The sequence below is a fragment of the Scyliorhinus canicula genome, unplaced genomic scaffold (assembly GCF_902713615.1).
Source record: "Scyliorhinus canicula unplaced genomic scaffold, sScyCan1.1, whole genome shotgun sequence".
NCBI lineage: Eukaryota > Metazoa > Chordata > Chondrichthyes > Carcharhiniformes > Scyliorhinidae > Scyliorhinus > Scyliorhinus canicula.
In genome coordinates, this window is record NW_024055475.1 from 97,359 (window position 1) to 119,195 (window position 21,837).

Genomic DNA, 21,837 nt, shown 5'->3' on the forward strand with positions numbered 1-21,837 from the left:
ATGGATCCAACACGTTCCCGAGAAGCTTGTCTATGTGTGGGCATTCACATTTCTGTTGACTAATTCTGGTGGACTCAGACAGCTTTTTGTCCCTTTCATTTTATCAGTTCAACAACTTCAGACTGTGAACTCTCACTTCCCCCTCCACTACATGTTTTTTCCATCAACTTTTCATTCCTTCCATTGATATGTTTTACCCTCAACATTGCCCCCCTCCACCCAGCCCATACCATCCTACTTGATCAATCAGATCCCTGTTTGTAATTGTTCTCTGACGCACTGCTTACCTTTGTTCTGCCATTAACACATTCTGACCGCTTGATGCGCCACCAGCACATTTCATAGCCTTGATTAGCCTCATTTACATTCCCCTTTTCTTTCTGCCCGAGACATTTTCTATCGAGGCCCAATACAGCACGCCGCCACCCCCACCCCCCACCCACAATCGTCTGAATCTCCAGTTCCAGTTCTCCAGCTTTGACAAAGAGTCCACTTGACTGGAAACGACAGCTGCCATTTCGCTCCCCAGAGGCTGTCAGACCTGCTGAGATTATCCAGTATTTTTTGTTTTTGTTTCCGTTTTTAGCATCCACAGTAAGTTGCATTTGTCATACATTTAGACATGTTTGAGATGGTGATTAAATATGTTCATTTGTAAATCGCTGAAACTCTGTTGTGGATGAACTAGCTGCTAATATCCGAGCTGTGCCAAGATATGAAAATTCTTCACCTCTCATTGCCTGCCGAATTCAGTGCTTGGGCCTTAATGTTCAATTCAGTGTAGTGGCTCATGTGAGGCGAAATCTCATAGTCCTGGAACACACGAGATTCCGGCAACATTCAGGAACAGAATTATTTTGTGACAAATAATTGTTCAAACTTTTCTCACACAAAATGCTAAATTTTCGATGTTCCTGCCCGGTTTCGACCCGGGGACCTTCCGCGTGTGAGACGAATGTGATAACCACTACACTACAGAAACCGCTGCGAATATCTGAGCTGTGCCAAGATACGAAAATTCTTCACCTCTCATTGCCTGCCGAAAATCCAGTGCTTGGACCTTAATGTTCAATTCAGTTTAGTGGCTCATGTGAAACGAAATCTCATAGTCCTGGGACACACGAGATTCCGGCAAAATTCAGGAACAGAATTATTTTGTGCCCAATAATTGTGCAAATATTTCTCACACGAAATGCTCGATGTTTCTGCCCGGTTTCGGACCGGGGAACTTTCGCGTGTGAGGCGAATGTGATAACCACTACACTACAGAAACCGCTGGCAACCAATGGACGTACGGAATGTACAACCTCACTGTGTTGCTGCAGATGCTGATGGTCTGTTTGAGAGGCCAGGTCCCTTGTCACAGACGACAGCTGTTTCTTAAATTAACAGATGTCTCAACATATAAAGCCATGAGATGTAGAAATTATATCGAAATTAACATAAGTTATATTTTGCTTAATGTCGGTCTTAAATTTGAGCTCTTTGGCCTCGAGGTCTGGTCCTCGTTTAGGGATTTTCAATCAATGCCTATGGGAGTGGTCGTGGGTTTAAATCCAGTACAGGCTCTTTACTCCAGGTCAGGGATTATGAATTGTTTGCGATGCTGACGGCGGGGTTGATTTACATTGGCCCACTCTGAAAAAGATTTCTCAGGACTCGGAATGTTTACGTCGTTTCACTCCCAACAGATGATGCTCGAGAGAGAGACAGTGTCTGAGCTGGAGTGCGTTTGGATAAAATTGATGCTCCAGATCTCCGTTAACCACAGGGACATGACCCATCTAATCCACAGAGCCAAAGTGGAGAATGGAGCTGACTGGAGATCTGGATCTTAACGCTGACCTCCCGGACCTCGGCGTCGTGAAATGTTCCAAAGAAGCTCAACAGACACTCGAGGAACAGCAGCTCATCATTCCACTGGGCTCAATCCATTTTCACACTCAGTGTGTGTTCAGCAGTTTCACACTGTAAATGCTGCACCCATTTTGTGTGCCCTTACATCGCAGATTTGGGTTTGAATCTTGTTTCCACTTGTTCTTTGTGTCCGGGCGGTAGTTGTTGATCAACATGCCATCGATAGCTCCTCCAGACATATCTTTTGTTTCTTTGTTTCTTCCATTGCGCTAACAGAGAGCTGGCACAGACACGGCGGCCGGAATGGCCTCATACTGTGGTGCCATTATTCTCTGATTCGATGCTAACCTAACTCTGTGGCCAGGGACCCAAGGCCTCTTCTCATTTAATCTCTCCTGATTTGCCCCCGATTAGAGCCCTTTCCTGTTGTTCTGTTTCCTCCCCGGTAATTCACTTGGTTAAGACGTACCACATTTCTAACCTGTCCCGGTTTTAATGAAAGGTGATGGTGAAAGACGAACTTTGTTGTCCTGTCGACAAATGCCGCCTGACTACCTGAGATGTTGCAGTACTTTTGGCGTTCTCCGCAGATGTTAGATTGATTTTCGATGGCAATAACAGTATGCTTTGACTCTTTTTGCGGGGCTCGTTGGTCTAGGGGTATGATTCTCGCAATGGGTGTGTCGCTGTCGGAATTTGCGAGAGGTCCCGGGTTCAAATCTCGGACGAGCCCTTCGATGAGGCTTTCCCGTTGGTCAAACCGCATGATTTCTTCATTTCTTTGCAGCGTCGACGGCGGTATTCATTCACATTGTGTTTGCTTTGAGAAGCTGAGCTCAAACTGCATGGAACCAATACGTTCCCGAGAAGCTTGTCGATGTGTGGGCATTCACATTTCTATTGACTCATTCTGGTGGACTCAGACAGCTTTGTCCCTTTCATTTTATCAGTTCAACAACTTCAGACTGTGAACTCTCACTTCCCCCTCCACTACATGTTTTTTCCATCAACTTTTCATTCCTTCCATTGATATGTTTTACCCTCAGCATTGCCCACCTCCCCCCAGCCCATACCATCCTACTTGATCAATCAGATCCCTGTTTGTAATTGTTCTCTGACGCACTGCTTACCTTTGTTCTGCCATTAACACATTCTGACCGCTTGATGCGCCACCAGCACATTTCATAGCCTTGATTAGCCTCATTTACATTCCCCTTTTCTTTCTGCCCGAGACATTTTCTATCGAGGCCCAATACAGCACGCCGCCACCCCCACCCCCCACCCACAATCGTCTGAATCTCCAGTTCCAGTTCTCCAGCTTTGACAAAGAGTCCACTTGACTGGAAACGACAGCTGCCATTTCGCTCCCCAGAGGCTGTCAGACCTGCTGAGATTATCCAGTATTTTTTGTTTTGTTTCCGTTTTTAGCATCCACAGTAAGTTGCATTTGTCATACATTTAGAAATGTTTGAGATGGTGATTAAATATGTTCATTTGTAAATCGCTGAAACTCTGTTGTGGATGAACTAGCTGCTAATATCCGAGCTGTGCCAAGATATGAAAATTCTTCACCTCTCATTGCCTGCCGAATTCAGTGCTTGGGCCTTAATGTTCAATTCAATGTAGTGGCTCATGTGAGGCGAAATCTCATAGTCCTGGAACACACGAGATTCCGGCAACATTCAGGAACAGAATTATTTTGTGACAAATAATTGTTCAAACTTTTCTCACACAAAATGCTAAATTTTCGATGTTCCTGCCCGGTTTCGATCCAGGGACCTTTCGCGTGTGAGATGAATGTGATAACCACTACACTACAGAAACCGCTGCGAATATCTGAGCTGTGCCAAGATACGAAAATTCTTCACCTCTCATTGCCTGCCGAAAATCCAGTGCTTGGACCTTAATGTTCAATTCAGTTTAGTGGCTCATGTGAAACGAAATCTCATAGTCCTGGGACACACGAGATTCCGGCAAAATTCAGGAACAGAATTATTTTGTGCCCAATAATTGTGCAAATATTTCTCACACGAAATGCTCGATGTTTCTGCCCGGTTTCGGACCGGGGAACTTTCGCGTGTGAGGCGAATGTGATAACCACTACACTACAGAAACAGCTGGCAACCAATGGACGTGCGGAATGTACAACCTCACTGTGTTGCTGCAGATGCTGATGGTCTGTTTGAGAGGCCAGGTCCCTTGTCACAGACGACAGCTGTTTCTTAAATTAACAGATGTCTCAACATATAAAGCCGTGAGATGTAGAAATTATATCGAAATTAACATAAGTTATATTTTGCTTAATGTCGGTCTTAAATTTGAGCTCTTTGGCCTCGAGGTCTGGTCCTCGTTTAGGGATTTTCAATCAATGCCTATGGGAGTGGTCGTGGGTTTAAATCCAGTACAGGCTCTTTACTCCAGGTCAGGGATTATGAATTGTTTGCGATGCTGACGGCGGGGTTGATTTACATTGGCCCACTCTGAAAAAGATTTCTCAGGACTCGGAATGTTTACGTCGTTTCACTCCCAACAGATGATGCTCGAGAGAGAGACAGTGTCTGAGCTGGAGTGCGTTTGGATAAAATTGATGCTCCAGATCTCCGTTAACCACAGGGACATGACCCATCTAATCCACAGAGCCAAAGTGGAGAATTGAGCTGACTGGAGATCTGGATCTTAACGCTGACCTCCCGGACCTCGGCGTCGTGAAATGTTCCAAAGAAGCTCAACAGACACTCGAGGAACAGCAGCTCATCATTCCACTGGGCTCAATCCATTTTCACACTCAGTGTGTGTTCAGCAGTTTCACACTGTAAATGCTGCACCCATTTTGTGTGCCCTTACATCGCAGATTTGGGTTTGAATCTTGTTTCCACTTGTTCTTTGTGTCCGGGCGGTAGTTGTTGATCAACATGCCATCGATAGCTCCTCCAGACATATCTTTTGTTTCTTTGTTTCTTCCATTGCGCTAACAGAGAGCTGGCACAGACACGGCGGCCGGAATGGCCTCATACTGTGGTGCCATTATTCTCTGATTCGATGCTAACCTAACTCTGTGGCCAGGGACCCAAGGCCTCTTCTCATTTAATCTCTCCTGATTTGCCCCCGATTAGAGCCCTTTCCTGTTGTTCTGTTTCCTCCCCGGTAATTCACTTGGTTAAGACGTACCACATTTCTAACCTGTCCCGGTTTTAATGAAAGGTGATGGTGAAAGACGAACTTTGTTGTCCTGTCGACAAATGCCGCCTGACTACCTGAGATGTTGCAGTACTTTTGGCGTTCTCCGCAGATGTTAGATTGATTTTCGATGGCAATAACAGTATGCTTTGACTCTTTTTGCGGGGCTCGTTGGTCTAGGGGTATGATTCTCGCAATGGGTGTGTCGCTGTCGGAATTTGCGAGAGGTCCCGGGTTCAAATCTCGGACGAGCCCTTCGATGAGGCTTTCCCGTTGGTCAAACCGCATGTTTTCTTCATTTCTTTGCAGCGTCGACGGCGGTATTCATTCACATTGTGTTTGCTTTGAGAAGCTGAGCTCAAACTGCATGGAACCAATACGTTCCCGAGAAGCTTGTCGATGTGTGGGCATTCACATTTCTATTGACTCATTCTGGTGGACTCAGACAGCTTTGTCCCTTTCATTTTATCAGTTCAACAACTTCAGACTGTGAACTCTCACTTCCCCCTTCACCACATGTTTTTTCCATCAACTTATCATCCCTTCCATTGATATGTTTTACCCTCAGCATCGCCCACCTCCCACCAGACCATACCATCCTACTTCAGCAATCTGATCCCTGTTTGTAATTGTTCTCTGACGCACTGCTTACCTTTGTTCTGCCATTAACACATTCTGACCGCTTGATGCGCCATCAGCACCGTTCATAGCCTTGATTAGCCTCATTTACATTCCCTTTTTCTTTCTGCCCGAGACATTTTCGTCATTTCCCACCTATTGCTAGCCCTCTATCGAGACCCAATACAGCACTCCACCACCCCCACCCCCACCCCCACCCACAATCGTCTGAATCTCCAGTTCCAGTTCTCCAGCTTTGACAAAGAGTCCACTTGACTGGAAACGACAGCTGCCATTTCGCTCCCCAGAGGCTGTCAGACCTGCTGAGATTATCCAGTATTTTCTGTTTTTGTTTCCGTTTGAAGCATCCGCAGTAAGTTGCATTTGTCATACATTTAGGCATGTTTGAGATGGTGATTAAATATGTTCATTTGTAAATCGCTGAAACTCTGTTGTGGATGAACTAGCTGCTAATATCCGAGGTGTGCCAAGATCTGAAAATTCTTCACCTCTCATTGCCTACCCGGAATTCAGTGCTTGGTCCTTCATGTTCAATTCAGAGAGCTGGCACAGACACGGCGGCCGGAATGGCCTCATACTGTGGTGTCATTATTCTCTGACTTGATGCTAACCTAACTCTGTGGCCAGGGTCCCAAGGCCTCTTCTCATTTCATCTCTCCAGACTTCCCCCCTATTAGAGCCCTTTCCTGTTGTTCTGTTTCCTCCCTGCGGGAGTTCACTTGGTTAAGACGTACCACATTTCTAACCTGTCCCGGTTTTAATGAAAGGTGACGGTGAAAGACGAACTTGTTGTCCTGTCGACAAATGCCGCCTGACTCCCTGAGATGTTGCAGTACTTTTACCGTTCTCCGCAGATGTTTGATCGATTTTCGATGGCAATGACAGTATGCTTTGGCTCCTTTTGCGGGGCTCGTTGGTCTAGGGGGTATGATTCTCGGTTTGGGTGTCTCGCTGTCGGAATTTGCGAGAGGTCCCGGGTTCAAATGCCGGATGAGCCCTTTGATGAGGTTTTCCGTTGGTCAAGCAACATGTTTTCTTCATTTCTTTGCGGCGAAGACGGCGGGATTCATTGCTGTCCAACCCATCGAACTAAAGGGGACGCCAAAACTCGGAACTGCGAGCCAGCCGACGAACTTGGAATCTTCTGATTCATCCTCAGACGCTTTATCCATTGCGCCACTGCAGTCCAAGCATTTGCTATTCCTCGATGATGCAGACCAGTTACGAGGTTGAGGTAATATTTAGCAACAGACTAAACTGGAAGCACCAGATGTTTCTGCCCGGTTTCGAACCTGGGACCATGCGCGTGCAAAGCGAATGAATTAACCACTACACTACAGAAACAGCTGGCAACGCAGACTCCAACGGACCTGTGTCACCTTCACTCAGCAACCTTGTTGCAGCTTCGCATGGTTCGGCTGAGAGGCCATATCGCTTCTTATAAGAATATGTCTGTTTCTTCAAACCAGATGTCTAAACTTACAAGCCAGAAGAAGGACCTATATTGAACTGAAGCATTTGTTCAGCAAATCTCTAACGGCGAAATGCTCTCTTCTATTATTAATGCAGCATTCTTAAATCCTACAGAAAAAAGCAACCGACTTTAAACAATATTCGTGTCCTTATTCAATGCGTGAGTTGAGTTTAAGAATTGATAATTATGTGTTTTGAGTACACATTACTATAAGACATCCTTCAATCTGGCCTGTTGTATTTGTTGATCCCAACGGCATCTGCTCTGCATTGCAGAGACTAAATACCGACTCGGTGACCGCTTTGGAAAACACCTAAGCTCCATCGACAAGCTGGTGGCAGACTCTCCTGTCGCTTGCCATTTCAACTCACTGTCCTGCTCTCATGTCCACATGTCCGATCTTGGCCTGCTGCAATGTTTCCATGTAGCTCAGCACAAAGCCGAGGAACAGCACCCCAACCTCCGAATAGGCACGGTACAGCCTTGCGGATTTTACAGTAGGCTCAACAACTTCGTACCGTGAAATCACTCTTCCCACTTCACCACATGTTTATTTCCATCAACGTATTTTCATTGCTTCCATTAATATGTCTTCCTCTCCCATTGTCTCCCCCTCCCCATTCCCCAAGCCAATCCCATCCCTCTTGGGAAATCCGCCCCTTGTTCCTCACTGTCCTCTGCCATTAACACATTCTAATCTTCTAATCGCCTCTGTCAGCACAGTTCTTAACTTTGATTAGAAGCATTTACATTCCCTTTTTCTTTCGACCCAACACATTTTTGTTATTCTCCACCCATCGCTGGCCGTCTGTCGAGGCCCAATGCTTCACGCTCCCCTCCACCCCCACCGCCAATCTAAACCTAACCAAAGATCCAGTTGTCCAGCTTCGACAAAGAGTTACCCAGACTCGAAACGACACTTGCCATCTCTCTCCACGGAGCCTGTCAGATCTGCTGAGACTGTCCTGTGTTTTCTGTTTTTCTATCCCATTGACGCATCCGCAGTAAGTTGCTTTTATCGTACATTTAGACATGTTTGAAAGATGCGCTGCTGTTCCTCGAGTATCTGTTGAGCTTCTTTGGAACATTTCACGACACCGAGGTCCGGGAGGTCAGCGTTAAGATCCAGCTCCCCAGTCAGTTCAATTCTCCACTTTGGCTCTGTGGATTAGATGGGTCACGTCCCTGCCGTCACAGATCTGAAGCATCAATTTTATCCAAGCGCATTCCAGCTCAGACACTGTCTCTCTCTCTCGAGCATCATCTGTGGGGAGAGAAACGACGTAAACATCGCGAGTGCTGAGAAATCTTTTTCAGAGTGGGCCAATGTAAATCAACCCCGTCGTCAGCATCGCAAACAATTCATAATGTCTGACCTGGAGTAAAGGGCTTGCCCCGGATTTAACCCAAGACCGCTCCCTTGGGCATTGATTGAAAATCCCTAAACGAGAACCACACCTCGGGACCAAAGAGCACAAGTTTCCGACGGAGGTTCAGTAAAATATAACTCATGTTAAATTCGATATAATTTCTGCAACTCATGGTATTATGTTGAAACATCTGTTTTTTAAAGAAACAGCTGTCGTCTTGGAATAAGTGAGGTGGCCTCTCAGCCTCACTATTACAATATGCAGCAACACAGTGACGTTGTACATTGTTCACGTCCATTACTGGTCAGCGGTTTCTGTAGTGTAGTGGTTATCACATTCGCCTCACACGCGAAATGTCCCCTTTTCAAAACCAGGCAGAAACATCTCGTGCTTCCAATTTTGTATTTTTCTGAATATTACCTCAATCTCATAACTGGTCTCCATCAACGAGGAATAGCCAATGACGTGCACCGCTGTGGCCCAGTGTCGCAAAGGATAACGCGTCTGACTACGAATTCCAGGTTCCACTTCTGGCTGGCTCGGAATTCAGAGTTTTGGTGTGCGCTTTAATCAGTGGGTGGGACAGCTGATTCTTTGTGCAGAAAAATGAAGATTGCGTTTAGTGACCTTCTATTTAGGTTTCTCGACAATATTTGACATTTGTGTTTTGATGTGTATTTCAATAAACCCACTCAGTAGTTATACATTGGATTGAAGAGAATCCGTCAGCAGAGGGAGGCAGGCAGCAGTATGCTAATTAGAAAGTCACGTGAGATCAATGCCAAAGCCAATAGTGACGTGAGATGCTGGCGTCGGACTGGGCGAGCAGTAAGAAGTCTGACAACAACCTGGTTAAAGTCGAATCATGATGGTATCCTGAGTGATGTCACAATAGGCCTGGCCCCCTGCGGTGTGTGGCTGGAACAATGAGTTGAACAGAGCCCGGGATCCCTCGCTCTTTCTCATTCTCTGACTCATTTCATTCCCATTCACTGAGAAATTTAATGAGACATGTTTCTAATAATACTGGCGACGCTCTGGGACGGTCAGTATACGATTAGGTTCATCGTGACAGTTTAGCATATTGATCGCAAATAGTTTGCACTCAACATTAATATCGTTAACGATAAGATATATACATGTTATGTGTAGCTTGGCAAATGAGAGTTTACACACTTACGTCTCGATAGACACACGTTTCGCTTGACTCTATTTAATCTCGGGCTCTTTTGTTCATCGACTTTCACAGGGGGATTATGTGCATTGACTCAGTCTCCAGTGACATTAACTGTGTTAGAAGAGCGTTCGGCGCAGTTAATTTGCGAGTATACAGATCAGGGTATAAACACCATGCAGTGGTATCGGCAGAAACAGGCACATCCTCCAATTTGCATAATTTACAAAGTAGCAGTACTGAAGAAAGATAAAATCTCAGGACGATATCTGGCGACTGATGATTAGTCTACAAAGTCTGGTTACCTGAACATAGGCGCCCTGAATGTGGAGACGGAGCGGTTTATTACTGTTCAGAGAGGCACAGTGTCTGATACAAGACAAGAAGTCGTACAAAGACCTCCTTTCTTCTCGGCTGAGTGTTTTTGACGCCTCTAACTGCGAAAGTCTATTTCCGTGCTCGCAGTGAACAAAACTGACAGGTTTATGTAAGACACATTTGCATTGATGTCTTTATCATTGTCCACCTGAACAGAAAGCCGGTCTAGGAAACCCTGAGACTTATCTCCATGATCCGAGTTATATCACCACAGCAATTTCGGAGCTTACCCTGAATATTGATGTTCCAACAGAGGCGACCCAGGAGTAGTGAGTCTGTGTTACTTGTTGCGGCAAAGGAACACAGGCTGTGTCAGAGTCTGGGGTGGATTCTAACACATGGAATAAACAATGTCCCTTTGAACATAGTCTTACCAAGCAGCACGGCCATTATCAGAAACGGCCCTGGAGAGTACACGGTGTCTAATGTAGACTTCAGCGGAAAAAGAATCCTTGTTATTAAACGCAGATCAGAAACAGATTTCACTTATCTGGCGACTAAGGGACGTTTCCAGCGACTGTGTTACAAACTGTAGCTTTTTGCAGAGCTGACCGGTGTTCCACCGCAGCCCAATGGTGCTTTAGCATCTGGACTTGGGGAACTGGCTGTCAGTGAATCTAAACAACCCGAATAGAGATCTAGTCAGTATCCTTATAAGAATACAGGTTTCACTGTTAGGCACGGGGTAGGAATGGCCCCGGTCATCTGGTTATTGTCAGGCGGAAGAATTAGGCTGTGAATTGTGTTAGGAAACATTCAAATAAACATTTGTAAATAAACATTGAGGTAATTCTGAGCTTTTGGCTTGTTACCAGCAAATTACTCGAGCCAAATAGACACTATGTGCCGGCTGTGGTCGAAGAGACCCAGAAACTGAGAGCGTGAATGGGGAAAGGATTTCACATTGATTCCGAAAGACAGGACAAGATCAGAAAAAGGCAGAAAGTGTGTGAACGCACCACAAATTAATTTTTGAAATTAATTTACAGTATAGCTGCAAGTTAAAAATCGAACTAATAACATTCCTCAGCTGCTGCTTACGTTATTGTTGGGTGTTGTGTTTTGTTCTCATATCTTAATCATGACCCTCACAGGCTCAGTTATTGTTTATGTTTTCAGTGCGAGCGCGCCCTCTGCTGACAATAACTGGAACTCTCACGCTGGGGTTTTTGTACAGGCTCCGCTATTTCTCTGCATCAGTGTGGGCTGCAAGGCACAGAAATACACGGCGGTGTCGGAGAGAAGCGCCGCGGCGATATTTAAAGGAACCGTTTTGTTTTCTTTGTTTAAAATAGCCGAGAACCTGGTTGGCAAATCTTGAGACGTAGCTCCTGAGCTATATATCTTGAATAAATATTTCGGAGCTTCTCCGGGAGAATGGATGTACCAGAACAGAGTTGGAGCACCAGTTGTCGAGTAGCTGCAGCCCAGTGTTATTGCCCGTCCTTCCAGAACTGTTAATTCAGCGGGATCCTGGAACACTTCATCTTTGCCATTTGTTCCTGCAACAAATTACAGAATCTATTAAATATCTGGGAGCGAACGCTGGGAACAGACAATGACCATTTGAACATAGACTCACCGGGCAGCAAGACCAACAGTATTAGAAAAGAACATCGAGACAACATGGTTGCTGCTTTAGAATTTCACAGAAGTCACAGAATTGTTAAAACATGTTAACTCTTATAGTCTGACATGAAAAAGGAAATTCAAAGGCAGATTTCATTTATTGGGTAACTAAGGGGCGTGGCCCAATGGTAGGATTGGCTGGCTACTCAGTGCTGCTGATCACGCAAGTGAACACATGTGCTCCCTGTCAGCAATTGGCTAACACTCAGTATTAGTGTCAGCTCAGTGACTAACTCTTTCTCTATATCGCACTGTCTGTCTTTTTCTGCGTCCTTTGTTCTTCTCGATGTTTGTCTGGCTCTTTCAATCGTTAAGTATGTCTGTGTGCCAATCTCTTTCCTCTGTATCTCGGAACCTCTCTCTCCTTCTACCCCGTGTCAGGAAAGCGCAGAATGGGAGCGTCACGGTGGCGCAGTGGTTAGCACTGCTACCTCACGGTGCTGAGGAGCCGCGTTTGATCCTCGGTCTCGGGTCACTGTCCATGTTCAGTTTCAGCGTTCTCCCCGTGTCTGTGTGGATCTCACCCCCACGAGTACAAAGATGTACAGGGTAGGTGGATTGGCCACGTTAATTTTCCCCTGGATTGAAATCAAAATGAATTGTGTACTTTAAATTTATTAAAACAAAGGAAAGTGCAGAATGTGGAACATTCATTTTCTCCCAGTCTGCCATGTCAACAACTTCACCAAACAATGTGTTCCAGGAAGGAGGGAGTAGAAGTATCAGACAAAATATACTCCCCGGAACTCTGAGACACTCAAATAGAAATCAAGCTGCCTCTCGGATCAATTGCAGATCCGGGAATTCACGAGAAATGTCTTCACCTAGTAGAGGTTAGAATATGGAAATGTCCATTACAGGTAGTGACAGAGGCGAATTGATGCATTCAAGGGGCCAAGGAGGCAGGAGGGGTTGGAAGGATATGCTCGAGTTGGATGAAGCTGGTTAGAGGATATTGGTAGAAAGTGTGAGCATCTAGGTACTGAGTCAGATGTTCTTTTCAGGGGTATAAATTCCATTTCATTTTATAGAACACAGTCTGCGAGTTTTTACTGTCAGTTCAGTTGAATTTTAAAGCAATGATTTCCGCTTTCAATACCCGTGTGTTCCAGCTCTAAGCAATGGAGATTCTGTTACTCAGCGGGAATCCTCACTCGCACACACAGAGGGGAAGATGTCATTTTAACCTGCACTTATACCGACGATGTATTGTACTTATTTCAGTCAATTCAATTCTCCACTTTGGCTCTGTGGATTAGATGGGTCACGCCCCTGTGGTTAACACAGATCTGGAGCATCAATTTTATCCAAACGCACTCCGGCTCAGACACTGTCTTTCTCGAGCATCATCTGTGGGGAGAGAAACGACTTAAACATCCCGAGTCCTGAGAAATCTTTTTCAGAGTGGGCCAATGTAAATCAACCCCGCTGTCAGCATCGCAAACAATTCATAATCCCTGACCTTGAGTAAAGAGCCTGTCCTGGATTTAAACCCACGACCACTCCCATAGGCATTGATTGAAAATCCCTAAACGAGACCAAAGAGCACAAATTTAAGACCGACATTAAGCAAAATATAACTTATGTTAATTTCGATATAATTTCTACATCTCACGGCTTTATATGTTGAACATCTGTTAATTTAAGAAACAGCTGTCGTCTGCAACAAGGGACCTGGCCTCTCAAACAGACCATCAGACTCTGCAGCAACACAGTGAGGTTGTACATTCCGCACGTCCATTGATTGTCAGCGGTTTCTGTAGTGTAGCGGTTATCACATTCGCCTCACACGCGAAAGTGCAGGTTAAAATGACATCTTCCCCTCTGTGTGTGCGAGTGAAGATTCCCGGTTCGAAACCGGCCAGAAATATTGAGCATTTCGTGTGAGAAAAGTTTGCACAATTATTGGGCACAAAATAATTCAGTTTAGACTCCTACATCAGACTCCTATTTATTGACTACAGCTCCGCCTTCAACACCATAATCCCAGCCAAGCTCATATCAAAGCTCCAAAACCTAGGACTTGGCTCTCCACTCTGATCCCTGACTTTCTCACCAACAGACCACAGTCAGTAAGAATGAACACCAACACCTCCTCCACAATAGTCCTCAATACCAGTGCCCCGCAAGGCTGCGTGCTTAGCCCCCTACTCTACTCCCTGTACACACACGACTGCGTGGCAAAACTTGGTTCCAACTCCATCTCCAAGTTTGATGACGATACGACCATAGTGGGCCGGATCTCGAATAACGACGAATCCGAATACATGAGGGAGATAGAGAACCTAGTGGAGTGGTGTGACGCCAACAATCTCTCCCTCAATACCAGCAAAACTAAAGAGCTGGTCATCGACTTCAGGAAGCAAAGTACTGTACAAACCCCAGTCAGCATCAACGGAGCCGAGGTGGAGATGGTGAGCAGTTTCAAATTCCTAGGGGTGCACATCACCAAAAATCTATCCTGGTCCACTCACGTCGACGCTATCACCAAGAAAGCACAACAGCGCCTATACTTCCTCAGGAAACTAAAGAAATTCGGCATGTCCACATTAACCCTTACCAACTTTTACAGATGGACTATAGAGAGCATCCTATCGGGCTGCATCACAGCCTGGTATGGCAACTGCTCGGCCCAGGACCGCAAGGAACTTCAGAGAGTCGTGAATACCGCCCAGTCCATCACACAAACCTACCTCCAATCCATGGACTCCATCTACACTTCCCGCTGCCGGGGGAAAGCGGGCAGCATAATCAAGGATCCCTCCCACCCGGCTTACTCACTTTTTCAACTTCATCCATCAGGCAGGAGATTCAGAAGTCTGAGAACACGCACGAACAGACTCAAAAACAGCTTCTTCCCCACTGTCACCAGACTCCTAAATGACCCTCTTATTGACTGACCTCATTAACACTACACCCTGTATGCTTCATCCGATGCCGGTGCTTATGTAGTTACATTGTGTACCTTGTGTTGCCCTATTATGTATTCTCATGTATTTTCTTGAATTCTGTTTAATTCCCTTTTCTTCCCATGTACTGAATGATCTGTTGAGCTGCTTGCAGAAAAATACTTTACACTGTACCTCGGTACATGTCACAATAAACAAATCCAATCCAATCCAATCCAGATGTTAGATCGACTTTCTTCCCCTGGCGTCTTGAATATTCCGCATTTCTGACTTTGTTGCAGGAATTTTAATGTCTCATGCGAGACCAAATCTGATGTTCCTCGAACGTGCGAGATTGAGGAAGAAAGGTATTTTGTGCAAACATTCGTCACACAAAATGAGAAGAACACGATGTTTCTGCACGGTTTCGAACCGGGGACTTTTCGCGTGTTAGGCGAATGTGACAACCACTTTGTGTTTTGGTGTGTAAAATGCTGCAGCCTAAATACCGTTCATGTAGAAGAAAGGAGGGGTAATTGTAAATCAACTTTGAGCCTGGATTCCCACACTGGCTTTTCCTGTTTCTCCATCAGGAAGACCGTTTTTTCTTTCCCAAAGCTGGTTCAGTTAAGTCACTGGCATTTCCTCTAAGTCAGTTACAGTATCGTTTGTGTCTGTCCTTTTGAGTACACATTACTTTCAGACATCCTTCAATCTGGCCCGCTGCATTTGCTGATCCCAATGCCATCTACTCTGCATTGGAGGGACTAAATGCCGACTGGGTGACCGCTTTGCAAAACACCTTCGCTCCATCGACGAACTGGTGGTAGACTCTCCTGTCGCTTGCTATTTGAACTCACTGTCCTACTCTCATGTCCACATGTCCGATCATGGCCTGCTGCTATGTTCCCATGTAGCTCAGCACAATGCCGAGGAGCAGCACCCCATCCTCCGAATAGGCACGGTACAGCCTTGCGGATTTTACAGTACGGTCAACAACTTCGCACCGTGAAATCACTCTTCCCACTTCACCACATGTTTATTTCCATCAACCTATTTTCATTGCTTCCATTGATATGTCTTCCTCTCCCATTATCTCCCCTCCCCATTCCCCAAGCCAATCGCATCCGTCTTGGGAAATCCGCCCCTTGTTCCTCATTGTCCTCTGCCATTAACACATTCTAATCGCCTCTATCAGCACCGTTCTTAACACTGATTAGAAACATTTATATTCCCTTTTTCTTTCAGCACAACACATTCTTGTTATTCTCCACCCATCGCTGGCCGTCTGTCGCTCTCCCCCCACGCACCGCCAATCTAAACCTAACCAAAGATCCAGTTGTCCGGCTTCGACAAAGAGTCACCCAGACTCGAAACGACACTTGCCATCTCATCCACAGAGGCTGTCAGACCTGCTGAGACTGTCCTGTGTTTTCTGTTTTTGTTCCCCATTGACGCATACGCAGTAAGTTGCTTTTATCGTACATTTAGACATGTTTGAAATGGTGATTAAATATGTTCATCTGCATCCGATAGATTCTGTGGTGGATGAACAAACTGCTGATATCCGAATTGTGGCAAAACAATTTTCTTCCCCCGGCGTCTTGAAAATTCAGTATTTCTGACTTTGTTGCAGGAATTTTAATATCTCATGCGAGACCAAATCTCATGTTCCTCGAACGTGCGAGATTCAGGAAGAAATGTATTTAGTTCAAACATTCGTCACACAAATTCAGAAGCACGCCATGTTTCTGCCCGGTTTCGAACCGGGGACTTTTCGCATGTTAGGCGAATGTGATAACCACTACACTACAGAAACCGCTGGAAGCACCGCAGTCAGTGGCCGTGTGCAATGTTGAACTTCAATGTATTGTTGCAGCTTCTAACGGTTACGCTGAGAGGCCATGTAACTTATTGGAAGAAGCCGTTTCTTTAAAACTGATGTCTCAACTCATCAAAGGATCATATCTGGAACTTTGCTGAACTGGAGATAAGTTATGTTTTGCTTGAAGTTAAATTGAGAGGGCAGGGCTTTCATAAGTAACCACAGCAGAAACGAGAATTGATGATGCCCTGCTCACTTTGCTCTGCATCGGGAACCAGCTGTCCAACCCACTGAACTAAAGGGGACGCCAAAACTAGGAACTGCGAGCCAGCCAGGAGTCGAACCTGGAATCTCCTGATTCGTAGTAAGACGCGTTATCCATTGCGCCACTGGCCCACAGCAGTTATAAGCTTTTGCTATTCGTCGATGATGAAGACCAGTTACGAGATTGAGGTCACATTTTGCGACAGACTAAACTGGAAACACCAGATGTTTCTGCCAGGTTTTGAACCGGGGACCATTCGCGTGTAAAGCGAATGTGATAACCACTACACTACAGAAACAGCTGGCAGCGCAGATTCCAACGGACCTTTGTCACCTTCAACTCAACTGCCTTGTTGCAGCTTCGCATGGTTCGGCTGAGAGGCCATGTCACTTCTTACAAGAACACGTCTATTTCTTTAAAACAGATGTCTAAACTTACAAGCCAGTAGAAGAACCTATATTGAACTGAAGAATTTGTTCAGAAAATCTCTAAAGGCGAAATGCTCTCTTCTATTATTAATGCAGCATTCTGAAATCCTACAGAAAAAAGCAACCGACTTTACACAATATTTGTTCCGTTATTCAATGCTTGAGTTGAGTTTAAGAATTGACAATTATGTGTTTCTTATATTTGACCTCTTTGTGTTTTGGTGTGTAAAATGCTGCAGTCTAAATACCGTTCACGGAGAAGAAAGGAGGGGTAATTGCAAGTCACCTTTGAGCCTGGATTCCCACACTGGCTTTTCCCGTTTCTCCATCAGGAAGACCGTTTTTTCTTTCCCAAAGCTGGTTCAGTTAAGTCTCTGGCATTTCCTCTAAGTCAGTTACAGTATCGTTTGTGTCTGTCCTTTTGAGTACACATTACTTTCAGACATCCTTCAATCTGGCCCGCTGCATTTGCTGATCCCAATGCCATCTACTCTGCATTGGAGAGACTAAATGCCGACTGGGTGACCGCTTTGCAAAACACCTTCGCTCCATCGACAAAGTGGTGGTAGACTCTCCTGTCGCTTGCTATTTGAACTCACTGTCCTGCTCTCATGTCCACATGTCCGATCATGGCCTGCTGCTATGTTCCCATGTAGCTCAGCACAACGCCGAGGAGCAGCACTCCATCCTCCGAATAGGCACGGGACAGCTTTGCTGATTTTACAGTACGGTCAACAACTTTGCACCGTGAAATCACTCTTCCCACTTCACCACATGTTTATTTCCATCAACCTATTTTCATTGCTTCCATTGATATGTCTTCCTCTCCCATTGTCTCCCCCTCCCCATTCCCCAAACCAATCGCATCCGTCTTGGGAAATCCGCCCCTTGTTCCTCATTGTCCTCTGCCATTAACACATTCTAATCGCCTCTATCAGCACCGTTGTTAACACTGATTAGAAACATTTACATTCCCTTTTTCTTTCAGCACAACACATTCTTGTTATTCTCCACCCATCGCTGGCCGTCTGTCGCCCTCCCCCCACGCACCGCCAATCTAAACCTAACCAAAGATCCAGTTGTCCGGCTTCGACAAAGAGTCACCCAGACTCGAAACGACACTTGCCATCTCTCTCCACAGAGGCTGTCAGACCTGCTGAGACTGTCCTGTGTTCTGTTTTTGTTCCCCATTGACGCATACGCAGTAAGTTGCTTTTATCGTACATTTAGACATGTTTGAAATGGTGATTAAATATGTTCATCTGCATCCGATAGATTCTGTGGTGGATGAACAAACTGCTGATATCCGAATTGTGGCAAAATAGTAAAGGCTTTTCTTCCCCCGGCGTCTTGAAAATTCAGTATTTCTGACTTTGTTGCAGGAATTTTAATATCTCATGCGAGACCAAATCTTATGTTCCTCGAACGTGCGAGATTCAGGAAGAAATGTATTTAGTGCAAACATTCGTCACACAAAATCAGAAGCACGCCATGTTTCTGCCCGGTTTCGAACCAGGGACCTTTCGCGTGTTAGGCGAATGTGATAACCACTACACTACAGAAACCGCTGGGAGCATCACAATCAGTGGCCCTGTGCAATGTTGAACTTCAATATATTGTTGCAGCTTCTGATGGTTCCGCTGAGAGGCCATGTAACTTATTGGAAGAAGCCGTTTCTTTAAAACTGATGTCTCAACTCATCAAAGGATCATATATTGAACTTTGCTGAACTGGAGATAAGTTATGTTTTGCTTGAAGTTAAATTGAGAGGGCAGGGCTTTCATAAGTAACCACAGCTGAAACGAGAATTGATGATGCCCTGCTCACTTTGCTCTGCATCGGGAACCAGCTGTCCAACCCACCGAACGAAAGGGGACGCCAAAACTAGAAACTGCGAGCCAGCCAGGAGTCGAACCTGGAATCTCCTGATTCGTAGTTAAACGCGTAATCCATTGCGCCACTGGCCCACAGCAGTTATATGCTTTTGTTATTCCTCGATGATGAAGACCAGTTACGAGATTGAGGTAATATTTTGCCACAGACTAAACTGGAAACACCAGATGTTTCTGCCCGGTTTCGAACCGGGGACCATTCGCGTGTAAAGCGAATGTGATAACCACTACACTACAGAAACAGCTGGCAGCGCAGACTCCAACGGACCTGTGTCACCTTCAACTCAACTGCCTTGTTGCAGCTTCGCATGGTTCGGCTGAGAGGCCATGTCACTTCTGACAAGAACACGTCTATTTCTTTAAAACAGATGTCTAAACTTACAAGCCAGTAGAAGAACCTATATTGAGGAAATGGCTGAGGAACTGAACAGGTTTTTTGGGTCGGTCTTCACAGTGGAAGACACAAATAACATGCCAGCGACTGATAGAAATGAGGCTATGACAGGTGAGGACCTTGAGAGGATTGTTATCACTAAGGAGGGAGTGATGGGCAAGCTAATGGGGCTAAAGGTAGACAAGTCTCCTGGCCCTGATGGAATGCATCCCAGAGTGCTAAAAGAGATGGCTAGGGAAATTGCAGATGCACTAGTGATAATTTACCGAAATTCGCTAGACTCTGGGGTGGTCCCGGTGGATTGGAAATTAGCAAACGTGACGCCACTGTTTAAAAAAGGAGGTAGGCAGAAAGCAGGAAATTATAGGCCAGTGAGTTTAACTTCGGTAATAGGGAAGATGCTGGAATCTATCATCAAGGAAGAAATTGCGAGGCATCTGGATAGAAATTGTCCCATTGGGCAGACGCAGCATGGGTTCGTTAAAGGCAGGTCATGCCTAACTAATTTAGTGGAATTTTTTGAGGACACTACCAGTGCAGTGGATAACGGGGAGCCGATGGATGTGGTATATCTGGATTTCCAGAAAGCCTTTGACAAGGTGCCACACAAAAGGTTGCTGCATAAGATAAAGATGCATGGCATTAAGGGTAAAGTAGTAGCATGGATAGAGGATTGGTTAATTAATAGAAAGCAAAGAGTTGGGATAAATGGGTGTTTCTCTGGTTGGCAATTAGTAGCTAGTGGTGTCCCTCAGGGATCCGTGTTGGGCCCACAATTGTTCACAATTTACATTGATGATTTGGAGTTGGGGACCAAGGGCAATGTGTCCAAGTTTGCAGATGACACTAAGATGAGTGGTAAAGCGAAAAGTGCAGAGGATACTGGAAGTCTGCAGAGGGATTTGGATAGGTTACGTGAATGGGCTCGGGTCTGGCAGATGGATACAATGTTGACGAATGTGAGGTTATCCATTTTGGTAGGAATAACAGCAAACGGGATTATTATTTAAACGATAAAATATTAAAGCATGCCGCTGTTCAGAGAGACTTGGGTGTGCTAGTGCATGAGTCACAGAAGGTTGGTTTACAAGTGCAACAGGTGAAATCCTTGCGGATTTTACAGTACGGTCAACAACTTCGCACCGTGAAATCACTCTTCCCACTTCACCACATGTTTATTTCCATCAACCTATTTTCATTGCTTCCATTGATATGTTTTCCTCTCCCATTGTCTTCCCCTCCCCATTCCCCTAGACAATCGCATCCCTCTTGGGAAATCCGCCCCTTGTTCCTCATTGTCCTCTGCCATTAACACATTCTAATCTTCTAATCGCCTCTATCAGCACCATTCTTAACACTGATTAGAAACATTTACATTCCCTTTTTCTTTCAGCCCAACACATTCTTGTTATTCTCCACCCATCGCTGGCCGTCTGTCGCTCTCCCCCCACGCACCGCCAATCTGAACCTAACCAAAGATCCAGTTGTCCGGCTTCGACAAAGAGTCACCCAGACTCGAAACGACACTTGCCATCTCTCTCCACAGAGGCTGTCAGACCTGCTGAGACTGTCCTGTGTTTTCTGTTTTTGTTCCCCATTGACGCATACGCAGTAAGTTGCTTTTATCGTACATTTAGACATGTTTGAAATGGTGATTAAATATTTTGATCTGCATCCGATAGATTCTGTGGTGGATGAACAAACTGCTGATATCCGAATTGTGGCAAAATGTGGCTTTTCTGCCGCCGGCGTCTTGAATATTCAGTATTTCTGACTTTGTTGCAGGAATTTTAATATCTCACGCGAGACCAAATCTCATGTTCCTCGAACGTGCAAGATTGAGGAAGAAACGTATTTAGTGCAAACATTGGTCACATAAAAACAGAAGCACGCCATGTTTCTGCCCGGTTTCGACCCGGGGACCTTTCGCGTGTTAGGCGAATGTGATAACCACTACACTACAGAAACCGCTGAGAGTATCACAATCAGTGGCCCTGTGCAATGTTGAACTTCAATGTATTGTTGCAGCTTCTGATGGTTCCGCTGAGAGGCCATGTAACTTATTGGAAGAAGCCGTTTCTTTAAAACTGATGTCTCAACTTATCAAAGGATCATATATTGAACTTTGCTGAACTGGAGATAAGTTATGTTTTGCTTGAAGTTAAATTGAGAGCAGTATAGCAGTATACATTTCACCTGAAGAAGGAGCCGTGCTCCGAAAGCTCGTGTTTGAAACAAACCTGTTGGACTTTAACCTGGTGTTGTAAGACTTCTTACTGTGCTCACCCCAGTCCAACGCCGGCATCTCCACATCATGGTTAAATTGAGAGAGCAGGGCTTTCATAAGTAACCACAGCTGAAACGAGAATTGATGATGCCCTGCTCACTTTGCTCTGCATCGGGAACCAGCTGTCCAAATCACTGAACTAAAGGGGACTCCAAAACTA

The 21,837-nt window shown here is 45.4% G+C and overlaps 10 non-coding genes across 10 annotated transcripts; all 10 read right to left on the reverse strand.

Annotated features, from left to right (window-relative positions):
* Positions 1-909: 909 nt before the first annotated feature.
* Positions 910-982, reverse strand: trnav-cac. Its single transcript has one exon. It is a non-coding gene; the product is annotated as a tRNA-Val (tRNA).
* Positions 983-1,200: 218 nt separating this feature from the next.
* On the reverse strand, positions 1,201-1,273 carry trnav-cac. The gene has a single exon. It is a non-coding gene; the product is annotated as a tRNA-Val (tRNA).
* A 2,335-nt stretch (positions 1,274-3,608) lies between these two features.
* Positions 3,609-3,681, reverse strand: trnav-cac. Its single transcript has one exon. It is a non-coding gene; the product is annotated as a tRNA-Val (tRNA).
* Positions 3,682-3,899: 218 nt separating this feature from the next.
* trnav-cac lies at positions 3,900-3,972 on the reverse strand. The gene has a single exon. It is a non-coding gene; the product is annotated as a tRNA-Val (tRNA).
* A 12,360-nt stretch (positions 3,973-16,332) lies between these two features.
* Positions 16,333-16,405, reverse strand: trnav-aac. Its single transcript has one exon. It is a non-coding gene; the product is annotated as a tRNA-Val (tRNA).
* A 329-nt stretch (positions 16,406-16,734) lies between these two features.
* Positions 16,735-16,807, reverse strand: trnar-acg. Its single transcript has one exon. It is a non-coding gene; the product is annotated as a tRNA-Arg (tRNA).
* Positions 16,808-16,901: 94 nt separating this feature from the next.
* On the reverse strand, positions 16,902-16,974 carry trnav-uac. The gene has a single exon. It is a non-coding gene; the product is annotated as a tRNA-Val (tRNA).
* Positions 16,975-18,596: 1,622 nt separating this feature from the next.
* Positions 18,597-18,669, reverse strand: trnav-aac. Its single transcript has one exon. It is a non-coding gene; the product is annotated as a tRNA-Val (tRNA).
* A 496-nt stretch (positions 18,670-19,165) lies between these two features.
* trnav-uac lies at positions 19,166-19,238 on the reverse strand. Its single transcript has one exon. It is a non-coding gene; the product is annotated as a tRNA-Val (tRNA).
* A 2,047-nt stretch (positions 19,239-21,285) lies between these two features.
* On the reverse strand, positions 21,286-21,358 carry trnav-aac. Its single transcript has one exon. It is a non-coding gene; the product is annotated as a tRNA-Val (tRNA).
* Between the last annotated feature and the right edge of the window lie 479 nt (positions 21,359-21,837).